Source organism: Engystomops pustulosus, chromosome 5 (assembly GCF_040894005.1).
Source record: "Engystomops pustulosus chromosome 5, aEngPut4.maternal, whole genome shotgun sequence".
Taxonomy (NCBI): Eukaryota; Metazoa; Chordata; class Amphibia; order Anura; family Leptodactylidae; genus Engystomops; species Engystomops pustulosus.
Genome location: NC_092415.1, coordinates 11,305,373 through 11,320,811, shown reverse-complemented (window position 1 = coordinate 11,320,811; position 15,439 = coordinate 11,305,373). Strand labels below are relative to the sequence as shown.

Sequence of the window (15,439 nt, the reverse complement as noted above, 5' to 3'; positions counted from 1 at the left end):
TGTGTCTACACCCCCCATACACAGCGAGCTGCCATGTCCTGTGTGTCCTGACACCTTTCTATCACAGCCAGCAGTGGTCAGGGGTCAGCATGGGTGCTCTGACCTCTCTGTGACTACACCCCCCATACACAGCGAACTGCCATGTCCTGTGTGTCCTGACACCTTTCTATCACAGCCAGCAGTGGTCAGGGGTCAGCATGGGCGCTCTGACCCCTCTGTGACTACACCGCCATACACAGCGAGCTGCCATGCCCTGTGTGTCCTGACACCTTTCTATCATAGCCAGCAGTGGTCAGGGGTCAGCATGGGTGCTCTGACCCCTCTCTGACTACACCCCCCATACACAGCGAGCTGCCATGTCCTGTGTGTCCTGACACCTTTCTATCACAGCCAGCAGAGGTCAGGGGTCAGCATGGGCGATCTGACCCCTCTGTGACTACACCCCCCATACACAGCGAACTGCCATGTCCTGTGTGTCCTGACACCTTTCTATCATAGCCAGCAGTGGTCAGGGGTCAGCATGGGCGCTCTGACCCCTCTGTGACTACACCCCCCATACACAGCGAACTGTCATGTCCTGCGTGTCCTGACACCTTTCTATCATTGCCAGCAGTGGTCAGGGGTCAGCATGGGTGCTCTGACCCCTCTGTGTCTACACCCCCCATACACAGCGAACTGCCATGTCCTGTGTGTCCTGATACCTTTCTATCATAGCCAGCAGTGGTCAGGGGTCAGCATGGGCGCTCTAACCCCTCTGTGACTACTCCCCCCATACACAGCGAGCTGCCATGTCCTGTGTGTCCTGACACCTTTCTATCATAGCCAGCAGTGATCAGGGGTCAGCATGGGTGCTCTGACCCCTCTGTGACTACACCCCCCATACACAGGGAGCTGCCATGTCCTGTGTGTCCTGACACCTTTCTATCATAGCCAGCAGTGGTCAGGGGTAAGCATGGGTGCTCTGACCTCTCTGTGACTACACCCCTCATACACAGCGAGCTGCCATGTCCTGTGTGTCCTGACACCTTTCTATAATAGCCAGCAGTGGTCAGGGGTCAGCATGGGCGCTCTGACCCCTCTGTGACTACACCCCCCATACACAGCGAGCTGCCATGTCCTGTGTGTCCTGACACCTTTCTATCATAGCCAGCAGTGGTCAGGGGTCAGCATGGGCGCTCTGACCCCTCTGTGACTACACCCCCCATAAACAGCGAGCTGCCATGTTCTGTGTGTCCTGACACCTTTCTATCATAGCCAGCAGTGGTCAGGGGTCAGCATGGGCGCTCTGACCCCTCTGTGACTACACCCCATACACAGCGAGCTGCCATGTCCTGTGTGTCCTGACACCTTTCTATCATAGCCAGCAGTGGTCAGGGGTCAGCATGGGCGCTCTGACCCCTCTGTGACTACACCCCCCCCCCCATACACAGCGAGCTGCCATGTCCTGTGTCCTAACACCTTTCTATCATAGCCAGCAGTGGTCAGGGGTCAGCATGGGCGCTCTGACCCCTCTGTGACTACACCCCCCCCCCCCATACACAGCGAGCTGCCATGTCCTGTGTCCTAACACCTTTCTATCATAGCCAGCAGTGGTCAGGGGTCAGCATGGGCGCTCTGACCCCTCTGTGACTACCCCCCCCCCCCATACACAGCGAGCAGCCATGTCCTGTGTCCTAACACCTTTCTATCATAGCCAGCAGTGGTCAGGGGTCAGCATGGGCGCTCTGACCCCTCTGTGACTACACCCCCATACACAGGGAGCTGCCATGTCCTGTGTCCTGACACCTTTCTATCATAGCCTGCAGTGGTCAGGTGTCAGCATGGGCGCTCTGACCCCTCTGTGACTACACCCCCCATACACAGCGAGCTGCCATGTCCTGTGTCCTGACACCTTTCTATCATAGCCAGCAGTGGTCAGGGGTCAGCATGGGCGCTCTAACCCCTCTGTGACTACACCCCCCATACACAGCGAGCTGCCATGTCCTGTGTCCTGACACCTTTCTATCATAGCCAGCAGTGGTCAGGGGTCAGCATGGACGCTCTGACCTCTCTGTGACTACACCCCCCCATACACAGCGAAATGCCATGTCCTGTGTGTCCTGACACCTTTCTATCATAGCCAGCAGTGGTCAGGGGTCAGCATGGACGCTCTGACCCCTCTGTGACTACGCGCCCCCTTACACAGCGAGCTGCCATGTTCTGTGTCCTGACACCTCTCTATCATAGCCAGCAGTGGTCAGGGGTCAGCATGGGCGCTCTGACCCCTCAGTGACTACATCCCCCATACACAGCGAGCTGCCATGTCCTGTGTCCTGACACCTTTCTATCATAGCCAGCAGTGGTCAGGGGTCAGCATGGGCGCTCTGACCCCTCTGTGACTACACCCCCCCCCCCCGATACACAGCGAGCTGCCATGCCCTGTGTGTCCTGACACCTTTCTATCATAGCCAGCAGTGGTCAGGGGTCAGCATGGGCGCTCTGACCCCTCTGTGTCTACACCCCCCATACACAGCGAACTGCCATGTCCTGTGTGTCCTGACACCTTTCTATCATAGCCAGCAGTGGTCAGGGGTCAGCATGGGCGCTCTGACCCCTCTGTGTCTACACCCCCCATACACAGCGAACTGCCATGTCCTGTGTGTCCTGACACCTTTCTATCACAGCCAGCAGAGGTCAGGGGTCAGCATGGGCGCTCTGACCGCTCTGTGACTACACCCCCCATACACAGCGAGCTGCCATGTCCTGTGTGTCCTGACACCTTTCTATCATAGCCAGCAGTGGTCAGGGGTCAGCATGGGTGCTCTGACCCCTCTGTGACCACACTCCCCATACACAGCGAGCTGCCATGTCCTGTGTGTCCTGACACCTTTCTATCATAGCCAGCAGTGGTCAGGGGTCAGCATGGGCGCTCTGACCCCTCTGTGTCTACACCCCCCATACACAGCGAACTGCCATGTCCTGTGTGTCCTGACACCTTTCTATCATAGCCTGCAGTGGTCAGGGGTCAGCATGGGCGCTCTGACCCCTCTGTGACTACACCCCACATACACAGCGAGCTGCCATGTCCTGTGTCCTGACACCTTTCTATCATAGCCAGCAGTGGACAGGGGTTAGCATGGGCGCTCTGACCCCTCTGTGTCTACACCCCCCATACACAGCGAACTGCCATGTCCTGTGTGTCCTGACACCTTTCTATCACAGCCAGCAGTGGTCAGGGGTCAGCATGGGCGCTCTAACCCCTCTGTGACTACACCCCCCATACACAGCGAACTGCCATGTCCTGTGTGTCCTGATACCTTTCTATCATAGCCAACAGTGGTCATGGGTCAGCATGGGCGCTCTAACCCCTCTGTGACTACACCCCCCATACACAGCGAGCTGCCATGTCCTGTGTGTCCTGACACCTTTCTATCACAGCCAGCAGAGGTCAGGGGTCAGCATGGGCGCTCTAACCCCTCTGTGACTACACCCCCCATACACAGCGAGCTGCCATGTCCTGTGTGTCCTGACACCTTTCTATCACAGCCAGCAGTGGTCAGGGGTCAGCATGGGGGCTCTGACCCCTCTGTGACTACACCCCTATACACTGCGAGCTGCCATGTCCTGTGTGTCCTGACACCTTTCTATCATAGCCAGCAGTGATCAGGGGTCAGCATGGGTGCTCTGACCCCTCTGTGACTACACCCCCCATACACAGGGAGCTGCCATGTCCTGTGTGTCCTGACACCTTTCTATCATAGCCAGCAGTGGTCAGGGGTAAGCATGGGTGCTCTGACCCCTCTGTGACTACACCCCTCATACACAGCGAGCTGCCATGTCCTGTGTGTCCTGACACCTTTCTATAATAGCCAGCAGTGGTCAGGGGTCAGCATGGGCGCTCTGACCCCTCTGTGACTACACCCCCCATACACAGCGAGCTGCCATGTCCTGTGTGTCCTGACACCTTTCTATCATAGCCAGCAGTGGTCAGGGGTCAGCATGGGCGCTCTGACCCCTCTGTGACTACACCCCCCATACACAGCGAGCTGCCATGTTCTGTGTGTCCTGACACCTTTCTATCATAGCCAGCAGTGGTCAGGGGTCAGCATGGGCGCTCTGACCCCTCTGTGACTACACCCCCCCCCATACACAGCGAGCTGCCATGTCCTGTGTCCTGACACCTTTCTATCATAGCCAGCAGTGGTCAGGGGTCAGCATGGGCGCTCTGACCTCTCTGTGACTACACCCCCCCCATACACAGCGAGCTGCCATGTCCTGTGTGTCCTGACACTTTTCTATCATAGCCAGCAGTGGTCAGGGGTCAGCATGGGCGCTCTGACCCCTCTGTGACTACACCCCCCATACACAGCGAGCTGCCATGTTCTGTGTGTCCTGACACCTTTCTATCATAGCCAGCAGTGGTCAGGGGTCAGCATGGGCGCTCTGACCCCTCTGTGACTACACCCCCCCCCCATACACAGCGAGCTGCCATGTCCTGTGTCCTGACACCTTTCTATCATAGCCTGCAGTGGTCAGGTGTCAGCATGGGCGCTCTGACCCCTCTGTGACTACACCCCCCATACACAGCGAGCTGCCATGTCCTGTGTCCTGACACCTTTCTATCATAGCCAGCAGTGGTCAGGGGTCAGCATGGGCGCTCTAACCCCTCTGTGACTACACCCCCCATACACAGCGAGCTGCCATGTCCTGTGTCCTGACACCTTTCTATCATAGCCAGCAGTGGTCAGGGGTCAGCATGGACGCTCTGACCTCTCTGTGACTACACCCCCCCATACACAGCGAACTGCCATGTCCTGTGTGTCCTGACACCTTTCTATCATAGCCAGCAGTGGTCAGGGGTCAGCATGGACGCTCTGACCCCTCTGTGACTACGCGCCCCCATACACAGCGAGCTGCCATGTTCTGTGTCCTGACACCTCTCTATCATAGCCAGCAGTGGTCAGGGGTCAGCATGGGCGCTCTGACCCCTCAGTGACTACACCCCCCATACACAGCGAGCTGCCATGTCCTGTGTGTCCTGAAACCTTTCTATCATAGCCAGCAGTGGTCAGGGGTCAGCATGGGCGCTCTGACCCCTCTGTGACTACACCCCCATACACAGCGAGCTGCCATGTCCTGTGTGTCCTGACACCTTTCTATCATAGCCAGCAGTGGTCAGGGGTCAGCATGGGCGCTCTGACCCCTCTGTGACTACACCCCTCATACACAGCGAGCTGCCATGTCCTGTGTGTCCTGACACCTTTCTATCATAGCCAGCAGTGGTCAGGGGTCAGCATGGGTGCTCTGACCCCTCTGTGACCACACTCCCCATACACAGCGAGCTGCCATGTCCTGTGTGTCCTGACACCTTTCTATCATAGCCAGCAGTGGTCAGGGGTCAGCATGGGCGCTCTGACCCCTCTGTGACTACACCCCTCATACACAGCGAGCTGCCATGTCCTGTGTGTCCTGACACCTTTCTATCACAGCCAGCAGTGGTCAGGGGTCAGCATGGGCGCTCTGACCGCTCTGTGACTACACCTCCCATATACAGCGAGCTGCCATGTCCTGTGTGTCCTGACACCTTTCTATCATAGCCAGCAGTGGTCAGGGGTAAGCATGGGTGCTCTGACCCCTCTGTGACTACACCACCCATACACAGTGAGCTGCCATGTCCTGTGTGTCCTGACACCTTTCTATCACAGCCAGCAGTGGTCAGGGGTCAGCATGGGCGCTCTGACCGCTCTGTGACTACACCCCCCATACACAGCGAGCTGCCATGTCCTGTGTGTCCTGACACCTTTCTATCATAGCCAGCAGTGGTCAGGGGTCAGCATGGGTGCTCTGACCCCTCAGTGACTACACCCCCATACACAGCGAGCTGCCATGTCCTGTGTGTCCTGACACCTTTCTATCATAGCCAGCAGTGGTCAGGGGTCAGCATGGGCGCTCTGACCCCTCTGTGACTACACCCCCCATACACAGCGAGCTGCCATGTCCTGTGTGTCCTGACACCTTTCTATCATAGCCAGCAGTGGTCAGGGGTCAGCATGGGCGCTCTGACCCCTCTGTGACTACACCCCCCATATACAGCGAGCTGCCATGTCCTGTGTGTCCTGACACCTTTCTATCATAGCCAGCAGTGGTCAGGGGTCAGCATGGGTGCTCTGACCTCTCTGTGACTACACCCCCATACACAGCGAGCTGCCATGTCCTGTGTGTCCTGACACCTTTCTATCATAGCCAGCAGTGGTCAGGGGTCAGCATGGGCGCTCTGACCCCTCAGTGACTACACCCCCATACACAGCGAGCTGCCATGTCCTGTGTGTCCTGACACCTTTCTATCATAGCCAGCAGTGGTCAGGTGTCAGCATGGGCGCTCTGACCCCTCTGTGACTACACCCCCCATACACAGCGAGCTGCCATGTCCTGTGTGTCCTGACACCTTTCTATCATAGCCAGCAGTGGTCAGGTGTCAGCATGGGCGCTCTGACCCCTCTGTGACTACACCCCCCATATACAGCGAGCTGCCATGTTCTGTGTGTCCTGACACCTTTCTGTCATAGCCAGCAGTGGTCAGGGGTCAGCATGGGCGCACTGACCTCTCTGTGACTACACCCCACATACACAGCGAGCTGCCATGTCCTGTGTGTCCTGACACCTTTCTATCATAGCCAGCAGTGGTCAGGGGTCAGCATGGGCGCTCTGACCCCTCTGTGACTACACCACCCATACACAGCGAGCTGCCATGTCCTGTGTCCTGACACCTTTCTATCACAGCCAGCAGTGGTCAGGGGTCAGCATGGGTGCTCTGACCCCTCTGTGACTACACCCCCATACACAGCGTGCTGCCATGTCCTGTGTGTCCTGACACCTTTCTATCATAGCCAGCAGTGGTCAGGGGTCAGCATGGGTGCTCTGACCCCTCTGTGACTACACCCCCCATACACAGCGAGCTGCCATGTCCTGTGTGTCCTGACACCTTTCTATCATAGCCAGCAGTGGTCAGGGGTCAGCATGGGTGCTCTGACCCCTCTGTGACTACACCCCCCATACACAGCAAGCTGCCATGTCCTGTGTGTCCTGACACCTTTCTATCATAGCCAGCAGTGGTCAGGGGTCAGCATGGGCGCTCTGACCCCTCTGTGACTACACCCCCCCATACACAGCGAGCTGCCATGTCCTGTGTCCTGACACCTTTCTATCATAGCCAGCAGTGGTCAGGGGTCAGCATGGGCGCTCTGACCCCTCTGTGACTACACCCCCCATACACAGCGAGCTGCCATGTCCTGTGTGTCCTGACACCTTTCTATCATAGCCAGCAGTGGTCAGGGGTCAGCATGGGCGCTCTGACCCCTCTGTGACTACACCCCCCATACACAGCGAGCTGCCATGTCCTGTGTGTCCTGACACCTTTCTATCATAGCCAGCAGTGGTCAGGGGTCAGCATGGGCGCTCTGACCCCTCTGTGACTACACCCCCCATACACAGGGAGCTGCCATGTCCTGTGTCCTGACACCTTTCTATCATAGCCAGCAGTGGTCAGGGGTCAGCATGGGAGCTCTGACCCCTCTGTGACTACACCCCCCATACACAGCGAGCTGCCATGTCCTGTGTGTCCTGACACTTTTCTATCATAGCCAGCAGTGGTCAGCTTACTATCATCTATCACCTTTCTCGAACGGCTTTATTATGTCCCCACATGTCGGGATATAAAATATTTTTAGCTTAGGGAGTTTGATGAGATGAGAATCTCTTCTGTGGGATACATTATGGTACCAGTACTGCAGTGGAATGGGTTAGAATCCAAACCTTATAGTCATGAAATTTCTATTATAAAAACCCAGCAGATTCCTGTTCCTGCAGCGCCCTCTAGTGGCAGCACAGGCTCACTGCAGCCTCTCACAGACCCGTAATCACAGATGCTGCAGTCACTTACCTTCTATAATGAGAGGGCGCAATGTTCTGCAGCACATCCCACATGCCCATATGTCTGACACAGACACTTTTACTGCTTTAAGGACATTACCCATTCTCTGCCATCTGCCACGTGACCCCTGGGCGCCCAGACACAAGACCTTCCCATCCACCCACACGACACGAGCTTCGCCATTCGCTATCATTAATCACTGTCAAATATGTCAGAAGGATCACAAATTGGAGGCTCCGGTGGGGCAAGATGTCACCATGAAAAGAGTCAAAAAGAACTTCGCTCCTCCCAGTGTATATAAAAATTTACATCAGGAGGGTAATGAAAAATCCCCATAGCCGCAGCTCCTATGTGCACAGCTGTGTCTCCATAGTAACAGACTACAATCACCTGGTGTAGTCTGATCCTACAGTAATATTTCCCCAACTTCGGGTTAATTTAACATTTATATGGACGCCCAAAGAAGGGGACAACGAGAGAAATGGTTATGGGGTACAGGAACTACACATGAATTTTTTTTTAAATACTTAAAGGGGTTGGACACTTTTAAATAAGTTGCCCGTGTGCCTTTAATGCCCAGCAAAAAATCCCAGAGATCAGAAAGATTGAAGCAATGAAGCGACAGACAGGAGAAGTAGGAGAACCCCGGCCCTGGCCCCTTGAGAATTGCTCTAGAGCTCCCACTATTTTTGAGGATTCCTGTGACATAGTTGTGCAGAAGCTTCTTTTTTGCGGGATGATGTGTATTTTTCGGTGGCATCAATTAAGATCATTACACAATCTTTGTTAAAGGGGTTTCTCCAGGGAACCAGAGGACACTAAGGGCGATGCCACACATGGCGTTTTTGGTGCGTTTTCAGTCCGTTTAAAAAAACGCATCCGTTTTTGTTCGTTTTGCCCCAATTATCTTAATAGATAAACAGATTGTAAGCCGCCAAACAGCCATGTGTGGCATCACCCTTAGAGGGCGCCCACAAGCTGCGCTTGCGCCTTGGCCCGATCTCATTAGCAATTTCCAGCTAAATGCATGCGATTGTTTACCGATCGCATGTGGTTCACTGAAAAAGCAACCTTTACTCATACATCCAGGTACTGTGACTGTGGTAATCTGCTTTTATGTGCTCCTGCCCAAATCAACTTTTAAAATTATGCGACTGAGCCAGAAGGTCTCTTGCTGTTGTTACCAGAGCCCTTCCGTGCTGTAGTTTCATAGGCTGTTACACTGTGCAGAGCCCTCCCCTCTCACACTGTATGAGATTACAGCAGGGAGGGAAAGGGGGAAAATGCTCCTGCACAGTGTGACAGCCTGTGAAGCTCAGGCTGTCATGAGCTCTGGTAACACCCCCAGGGCCCTTGAGATTCATTAGCATAATTATACAAGTTGATTTTAAAAGGGAGGAGGCCATGGATAAGAAATATAATTAGATACCACAGTCCCGGTGCCTGGAGCTGTGAGTAATGTCCCTGGTTTATCAGGATGGATTTTCGTGGTAGATTTCTATAAACTTTTATTTATTTAACTTTGTTTTTTTTACTATTTTGATTAGGCCCCTTGGGGTACTTGCACACTAGGGGGGTCTGATTGCTGAGCCAATATTTTACCTCCGGAAGGGCGTTATACAGATCCTGCTATGGGATCCTTGTTGAGGGTCCCGGGTGTCATACTGTTTACCCCCCATTGAAATCATCTGTCGTTTTGTGTCCACAGCTCCAATGTAGACCTATGCGTCTTCATGGTAACAGACTACAAGCAAACCTTAGTAGTCACATCCATGGTCACACCCATCCGTCTCCGCCTTACATGGAGCATGTGACCGCAGGATCAGACTTCAGCGCTCCATCAGTAGTCTGTTACCATGGAGACACACTTCTCCGCATGGGAGCTGTGTACACCTAATGTAAGAATGGAAAAAGTTGCTAAAAAAAAAGTCTTCAGCAGCTCCATTCACTGACATGAAGCGTGACAGCACAAACCAAAGTGTGAACCATGCCCTAAACTGTATGCGGTATGTACAGAACCACCTAAGTGACGGGATATAAGACCCCAGCTGCAGTGAGTGTGCACTCCCCCTCACACTACACTCACCCTGTGTACACTGCATAAGTATTCACACCCATAACATAAGGACTTGCCTGCTAGTCCTCCGCCATGAGCGGCCCAGCTCCTCGCCATCCCCCAGTGCGGCGGGATATAACGGGGGAGACGAACACTGCACTCCCGGAAGCTGCAACAGCGACATCCACACGGCCCTGACAGCCAGCCAATCAGCGCCGTGTATACAAACTCTCCTCCAATCACGGGGGGCATCTCAGATGAAACCCAGCATGACGACGATCTAAAGCGCTCGTTGATTGGATAGAAGTGAGTTGTAGGTGGGAATACCGGAGAGAGCAGTAGAGGGAAACATTGTACTAAATTTGATGCACAGAGGAGTCGGCTGTGAAGGGCGACGCCATTTTTTCTTAGATTTAGCTGATTTGGTTACAGGAACTGTAACCGGTACTCAATACTCTGCTGGTCCTTGTGACGAGCCTGCTGCCATAGAACAAATCATCAGCTCCATCCACCTCCGAGATCAGTGACTTGCACTTCTGCTGTCATTGTACCCCATAATGCTCTGCTCACTCCTACCCCTGCTGTGTAGAATCTAGTAAAATCTTCAAAGGGCAATTTTCCTTCATTCTGCTGTAGCTATGCTTGTTAAAGTGACCCTGTAACAGCTTACACCAGCCAGAAACTATAAATGTCATTCCCAAAAAAAATTTTCTGCTCTTTTAAACAGAAAATAAAGTTTCAAAATGTACCTGGCAGCCTGCCAAATTGGACCCCCAAGTTATGGAGGTGTTCCTCAGGGTGCCCGAGTCATGGGGGCGGTCCTCAGGATATCCAAGTCATGGGGGCGGTCCGCAGAGCATCCGAGTCATGGGGTGCGGTCCTCAGGACATCCAAGTCATGGTGGTGGTCCTCAGGGCACCCGAATCATGTGGGTGGTCCTTGGGGCATCCAAGTCATGGGGGCGGTCCTCAGGGGATCCAAATCATGGGGGTTTTCCTCAGGGCATCCAAGTCTTGGGGATGGTCCTCGGGGCATCCGAGTCATGGCGTCTCTGAGTCATGGGGGGTGGGAGTTCATGGGGCATGGAGTCATCCTCGGAATTTCTCTGAGTATCTCTCTCCTCTCCCCCTCCGTTCTAATTCTCAACTTTACAAAGGGGGTGGGGCAGAAGATGTAGTGTGGTAAGAATATTTATGCACATATTTATGGTTGTGTCACACCCATTGCCCCACAGAGTATAATGCCCAGCCTAATCCTCTCCGTTGTGACCCTATATAGTGTAATGTCCCCTTGCCTTTGGGTCACCCACTGTTAAGGAGGTCGCACTGGTTTCGGACGCCATCTTGACTACTGTCCGCCATCTTAGATACAGCGGCCACCTTGGGGGGGGGGGAGGTATGCTTCCCTCTTAGAAGCTATAGGGTTAAATGTTTTAATTCAGCTATTTTTCTCATTTAAACTGTTGTTTGACTTTTCACAATATCCTTGGCATTTCTTACTGTCCTTCGGGCCTCTGTATTCTTGTTATTTATTTTGGTTATGAAGAAGCTTCTAGGAGCCATTGTGTAGATAAGCATGGCTGTAAACAAGGCCTAGTCATTTCTCCCAGAATGTGCTGGTACAAAAACATAATGGCCAATAGAATCTAAGTGTCTTATCAACATCCCAAATGCTGATCTTCATGTGTTAAAATATAGCGGTAATTGTTTGAAATAAACAGTTTGATTTGAGTACATGGGAAGACCGACTGTGTTTTTCATTTACTCTGTCAGCTCGCTGCCGGCAGCTATCTCATCCTCCCTCAAAGGGTTAATTAGGACTCACCTTACAAAAGTCAAGAGGGCTGTTGGGGCCCTGCATAAAAATCCCTAACACCCACACTGTAAAATGTCACATTGTCCTCCTGGTTGTTGTATAATTTAAAAACACACACACACAGTTACTTACCTTTCCTTGTTCCTTCCTCCTCTGCCGCTGGGATGCCCATCTCAATACTTTGTTATAACCTTTGTAGGCAATGACAGAGGTCAGAGGTTCTCTGTAAGTCTTTACAAGGTAGGTACACACTGTTGCTGGCCCATTTCTCCCTGCAGATATCCTCCAGAGCCGAGATGTTTTGGGGCTTCGCTGGGCAACAAGGACTTTCATCTCCCTCCAAAGGTTTTCTATGGGGTTGAGATCTGGAGACTTTGAAATGCTCCTTACGGAGCCGTCCCTTATCCTGGCGCTGTACATGAGGAGTTGTGCTTCTACTGATCATGTGGCGTTGCCCTAATACTCTTCTGAAACATCCAAATGTTCTCCAGCATTATTCCGATGGCCTGGAAATGTCCTGGGATTAAGAGGGGGACACGTGTGGCACTGCAGGATCTGAGTCCCTGGTGGTGTAGTGTGTTATTGGCGGAAGCCTTCAGTACGTTGGTCCCAGCTTTCTGCAGGTCAATAGGTCCTCGTGTTGGTTTTGGGATTTTTGATCACCGTTCCGCTGATCATTTTGACCCCACAGGGTGAGATCTTGTGTGGATCCTCTGATGGAGGGAGATTATCAGGGTCTTGTATTTCCCCACTTTATAATTATTGCTACCACATAGGGGAACAAGCTGCTGCCTATTTCAGATTCAGTCTTCCCAGCACAGTGCATGGAAAAAAAATTATATAGCCAGCAGCCCCTGCTCCAAGTATATAGCTATTAGCCCCTGCCCCAAGTATATAGCTATTAGCCCCTGCCCCAAGTATATAGCTATTAGCCCCTGCCCCAAGTATATAGCTATTAGCCCCTGCCTCAAGTATATAGCTATTAGCCCATGCCCCCAGTAAAAAGCCAGCAGCCCCTGCCCCCCAGTATATAGCCTGCAGCTCCCGCCACCCAGTATATAGCCAGCAGCCCCTGCCCTCGATATATAGTCTCCAGACCTTGCCCCCCAGTATATAGCCAGCAGCCCCTCCCCTCAGTATATAGCCTGCAGCCTCTGCCCCCGAGAATATAGCCTGCAGCCCCTGCCACCCAGTATATAGCCTGCAGCCCCTGCCCCCAGTATATAGCCTGTAACCCCTTCCCCCAGTATATAGCCAGCTGTCCCTGCCCCCAGTAAATAGCCTGCAGCCCTCCAGTATATGGCCTGTAGCCCCTGCCCCCATTATATAGCCATTAGCCCCTGCACTCAGTATATAGCCTGCAGCCCCTGCACTCAGTATATAGCCTGCAGCCCCTGCACTCAGTATATAGCCTAAAGTCTAAACAGTGATTGGAACCGGGGTTCAGTGTGATTGTCCAACGAATGATGGCGCAAAGAGGAAAAGAAAGGAAAGGCAGTCCAATATTCCTTGCTAGTAAAGAAAAATCTGTAGGTTTTTCCTCTGCCTCTACATCATTCGGACATATAACTATCTAGGTAAATGTCAAGGTATAGCCAGTGCACAGGGCAACTACCGCCGAATGTGCATGAGAATTCTTTTATTTAAAGATTTTTTACTTAAGGCCTTTTTAATTCCTATCATTTTGAGTATAAAAATTAAAGATTACTGTCTTCAATCAAAGCTGTGCTACACTATTGCTTTGTATTTCGTTCTATATACACGTTTCTGGATCAAGGTGGAACGAAAAAGAGCGGTCGCTCGGTTTCTGAGCCGGAAGGAAAAGAGACCAACACAGCTGCTCGCTGCGTCCCGCGAGCGGACTAACAATCGCATCACAAGGAAGGATCTGCTTGAGAACATGAGGGCTTTTATTAACCTCATTCCCACCTTACCAAAGGTACTGTTTTCACTGGCTATACCTTGACATTTACCTAGATAGTTATATGTCCGAATGATGTAGAGGCAGAGGAAAAACCTACGGATTTTTCAGTATATAGCCTGCAGCCCCTGCACTCAGTATATAGCCTGCAGCCCCGGCACTCAGTACATAGCCTGCAGCCCCTGCACTCAGTACATAGCCTGCAGCCCCTGCACTCAGTATATAGCCTGCAGCCCCTCCCCCCAGTATATAGCCAGCATCCCCTGCCCTCAGTATATAGCCTGCAGCCCCTGCCCTCAGTATATAGCCTGCAGCCCCTGCCCTCAGTATATCGCCTGCAGCCCCTGCCCTCGATTATATAACCAGAAGCCCCTGCCCTCAGTATATAGCCAGCCAGCCCCTGCCCTCAGTATATAGCCTGCAGCCCTCCAGTATATAGCCAGCCAGCCCCTGCCCTCCAGTATATAGCTTGCAGCCCCTGCCCCCGCAGTATATAGCCTGTAACTCCTGCCTCCCAGTATATAACCAGCAGCCCCTGCCCAGAAGTATATAGCCTGCTGCCCTTGCCCTGCAGTATATAGCCTGCAGCCCCTGCCACCTCTTCCCCCCAGTATATAACCTGTAGCCCCTGCCCCCCCATTATATAGCCAGCAGCCCCTGCCCCCAGTATATAGTCAGCAGCCAATGCCCCCATTATATATAGCCAGCAGCCCATGCCCCCAGTATATAGACTGTAGCCCCTGCCCCCAGCATATAGACTGCAACCCCTACTCCTAGCATATAGCCATTAGCACCTGCCATCAGCATATAGCCTGCAGCCCCTGCCCCCAATATATAGCCAGCACCCCCTGCCCTCAGTATATAGCCAGCAGCCCGTGCCCTCAGTATATAGCCAGCAGCCCCTGCCCTCAGTATATAGCCAGCAGCCCCTGCCCTCAGTATATAGCCAGCAGCCCCTGCCCTCAGTATATAGCCCGCAGCCCCTGCCCTCAGTATATAGCCCGCAGCCCCTGCCCTTAGTATATAGCTATTAGCCCCTGCCCCCAGTTTATAGCCTGCAGCCCTCCAGTATATAGCCATTAGCACCTGCCGTCAGCATATAGCCTGCAACCCCTTCCCTCAGTATATAGCCTGCAGCCCCTGCCCCAATATATAGCCAGCACCCCCTGCCCCAATATATAGCCAGCACCCCCTGCCCTCAGTATATAGCCAGCAGCCCCTGCCCTCAGTATATAGCCCGCAGCCCCTGCCCTTAGTATATAGCTATTAGCCCCTGCCCCCAGTTTATAGCCTGCAGCCTGCAGCCCTCCAGTATATAGCCTGCAGATGGCCCAAAAACAGTGGGTGCTCACATTACAATAATGCCAGGGTGCTGCTGCTGCTGTATTGTATCTGTCTGGTTATAGAAAAAGACGGCTAAAAAATAAATAATTAATTGGATATGATACAGCAGCAGTACCCTAACATTACTGGGGTTTGAGCACCCACTATTTTTGGTAAAGGCTTGTGTGCAGAGCCCATGATATAGCCGGCTGTGTTCCCGGGTGCGTGCAGACTGCAGTTCATGACATCGCAGGCTGCAGGCTCGGAGGGGAGCGGTCCCCTAAGGCTAATGGGTCCCATAATAAGGCTGCATCGGCTGTAGTTACGCCCCTGGTCCATGGCATTGGCATTGCTCAGCTGTATCGGGGGTTCCCAGCACATGTGCCATTCTCTGTGACCCTATCTGTACATAGCT

At 53.0% G+C, this 15,439-nt stretch overlaps 1 protein-coding gene across 2 annotated transcripts in view; it reads right to left on the bottom strand.

The window, feature by feature from the left end:
- ZFAT (zinc finger and AT-hook domain containing) overlaps positions 1–10,177 on the bottom strand; it is a 97,284-nt gene extending 87,107 nt beyond the window's left edge. For both annotated transcript variants that reach the window (XM_072151150.1, XM_072151151.1), the window contains exon 1: positions 10,043–10,177. The gene's annotated coding sequence lies outside the window, so the exon portion shown is untranslated. The remainder of the gene's footprint in view (positions 1–10,042) is intronic.
- Between the last annotated feature and the right edge of the window lie 5,262 nt (positions 10,178–15,439).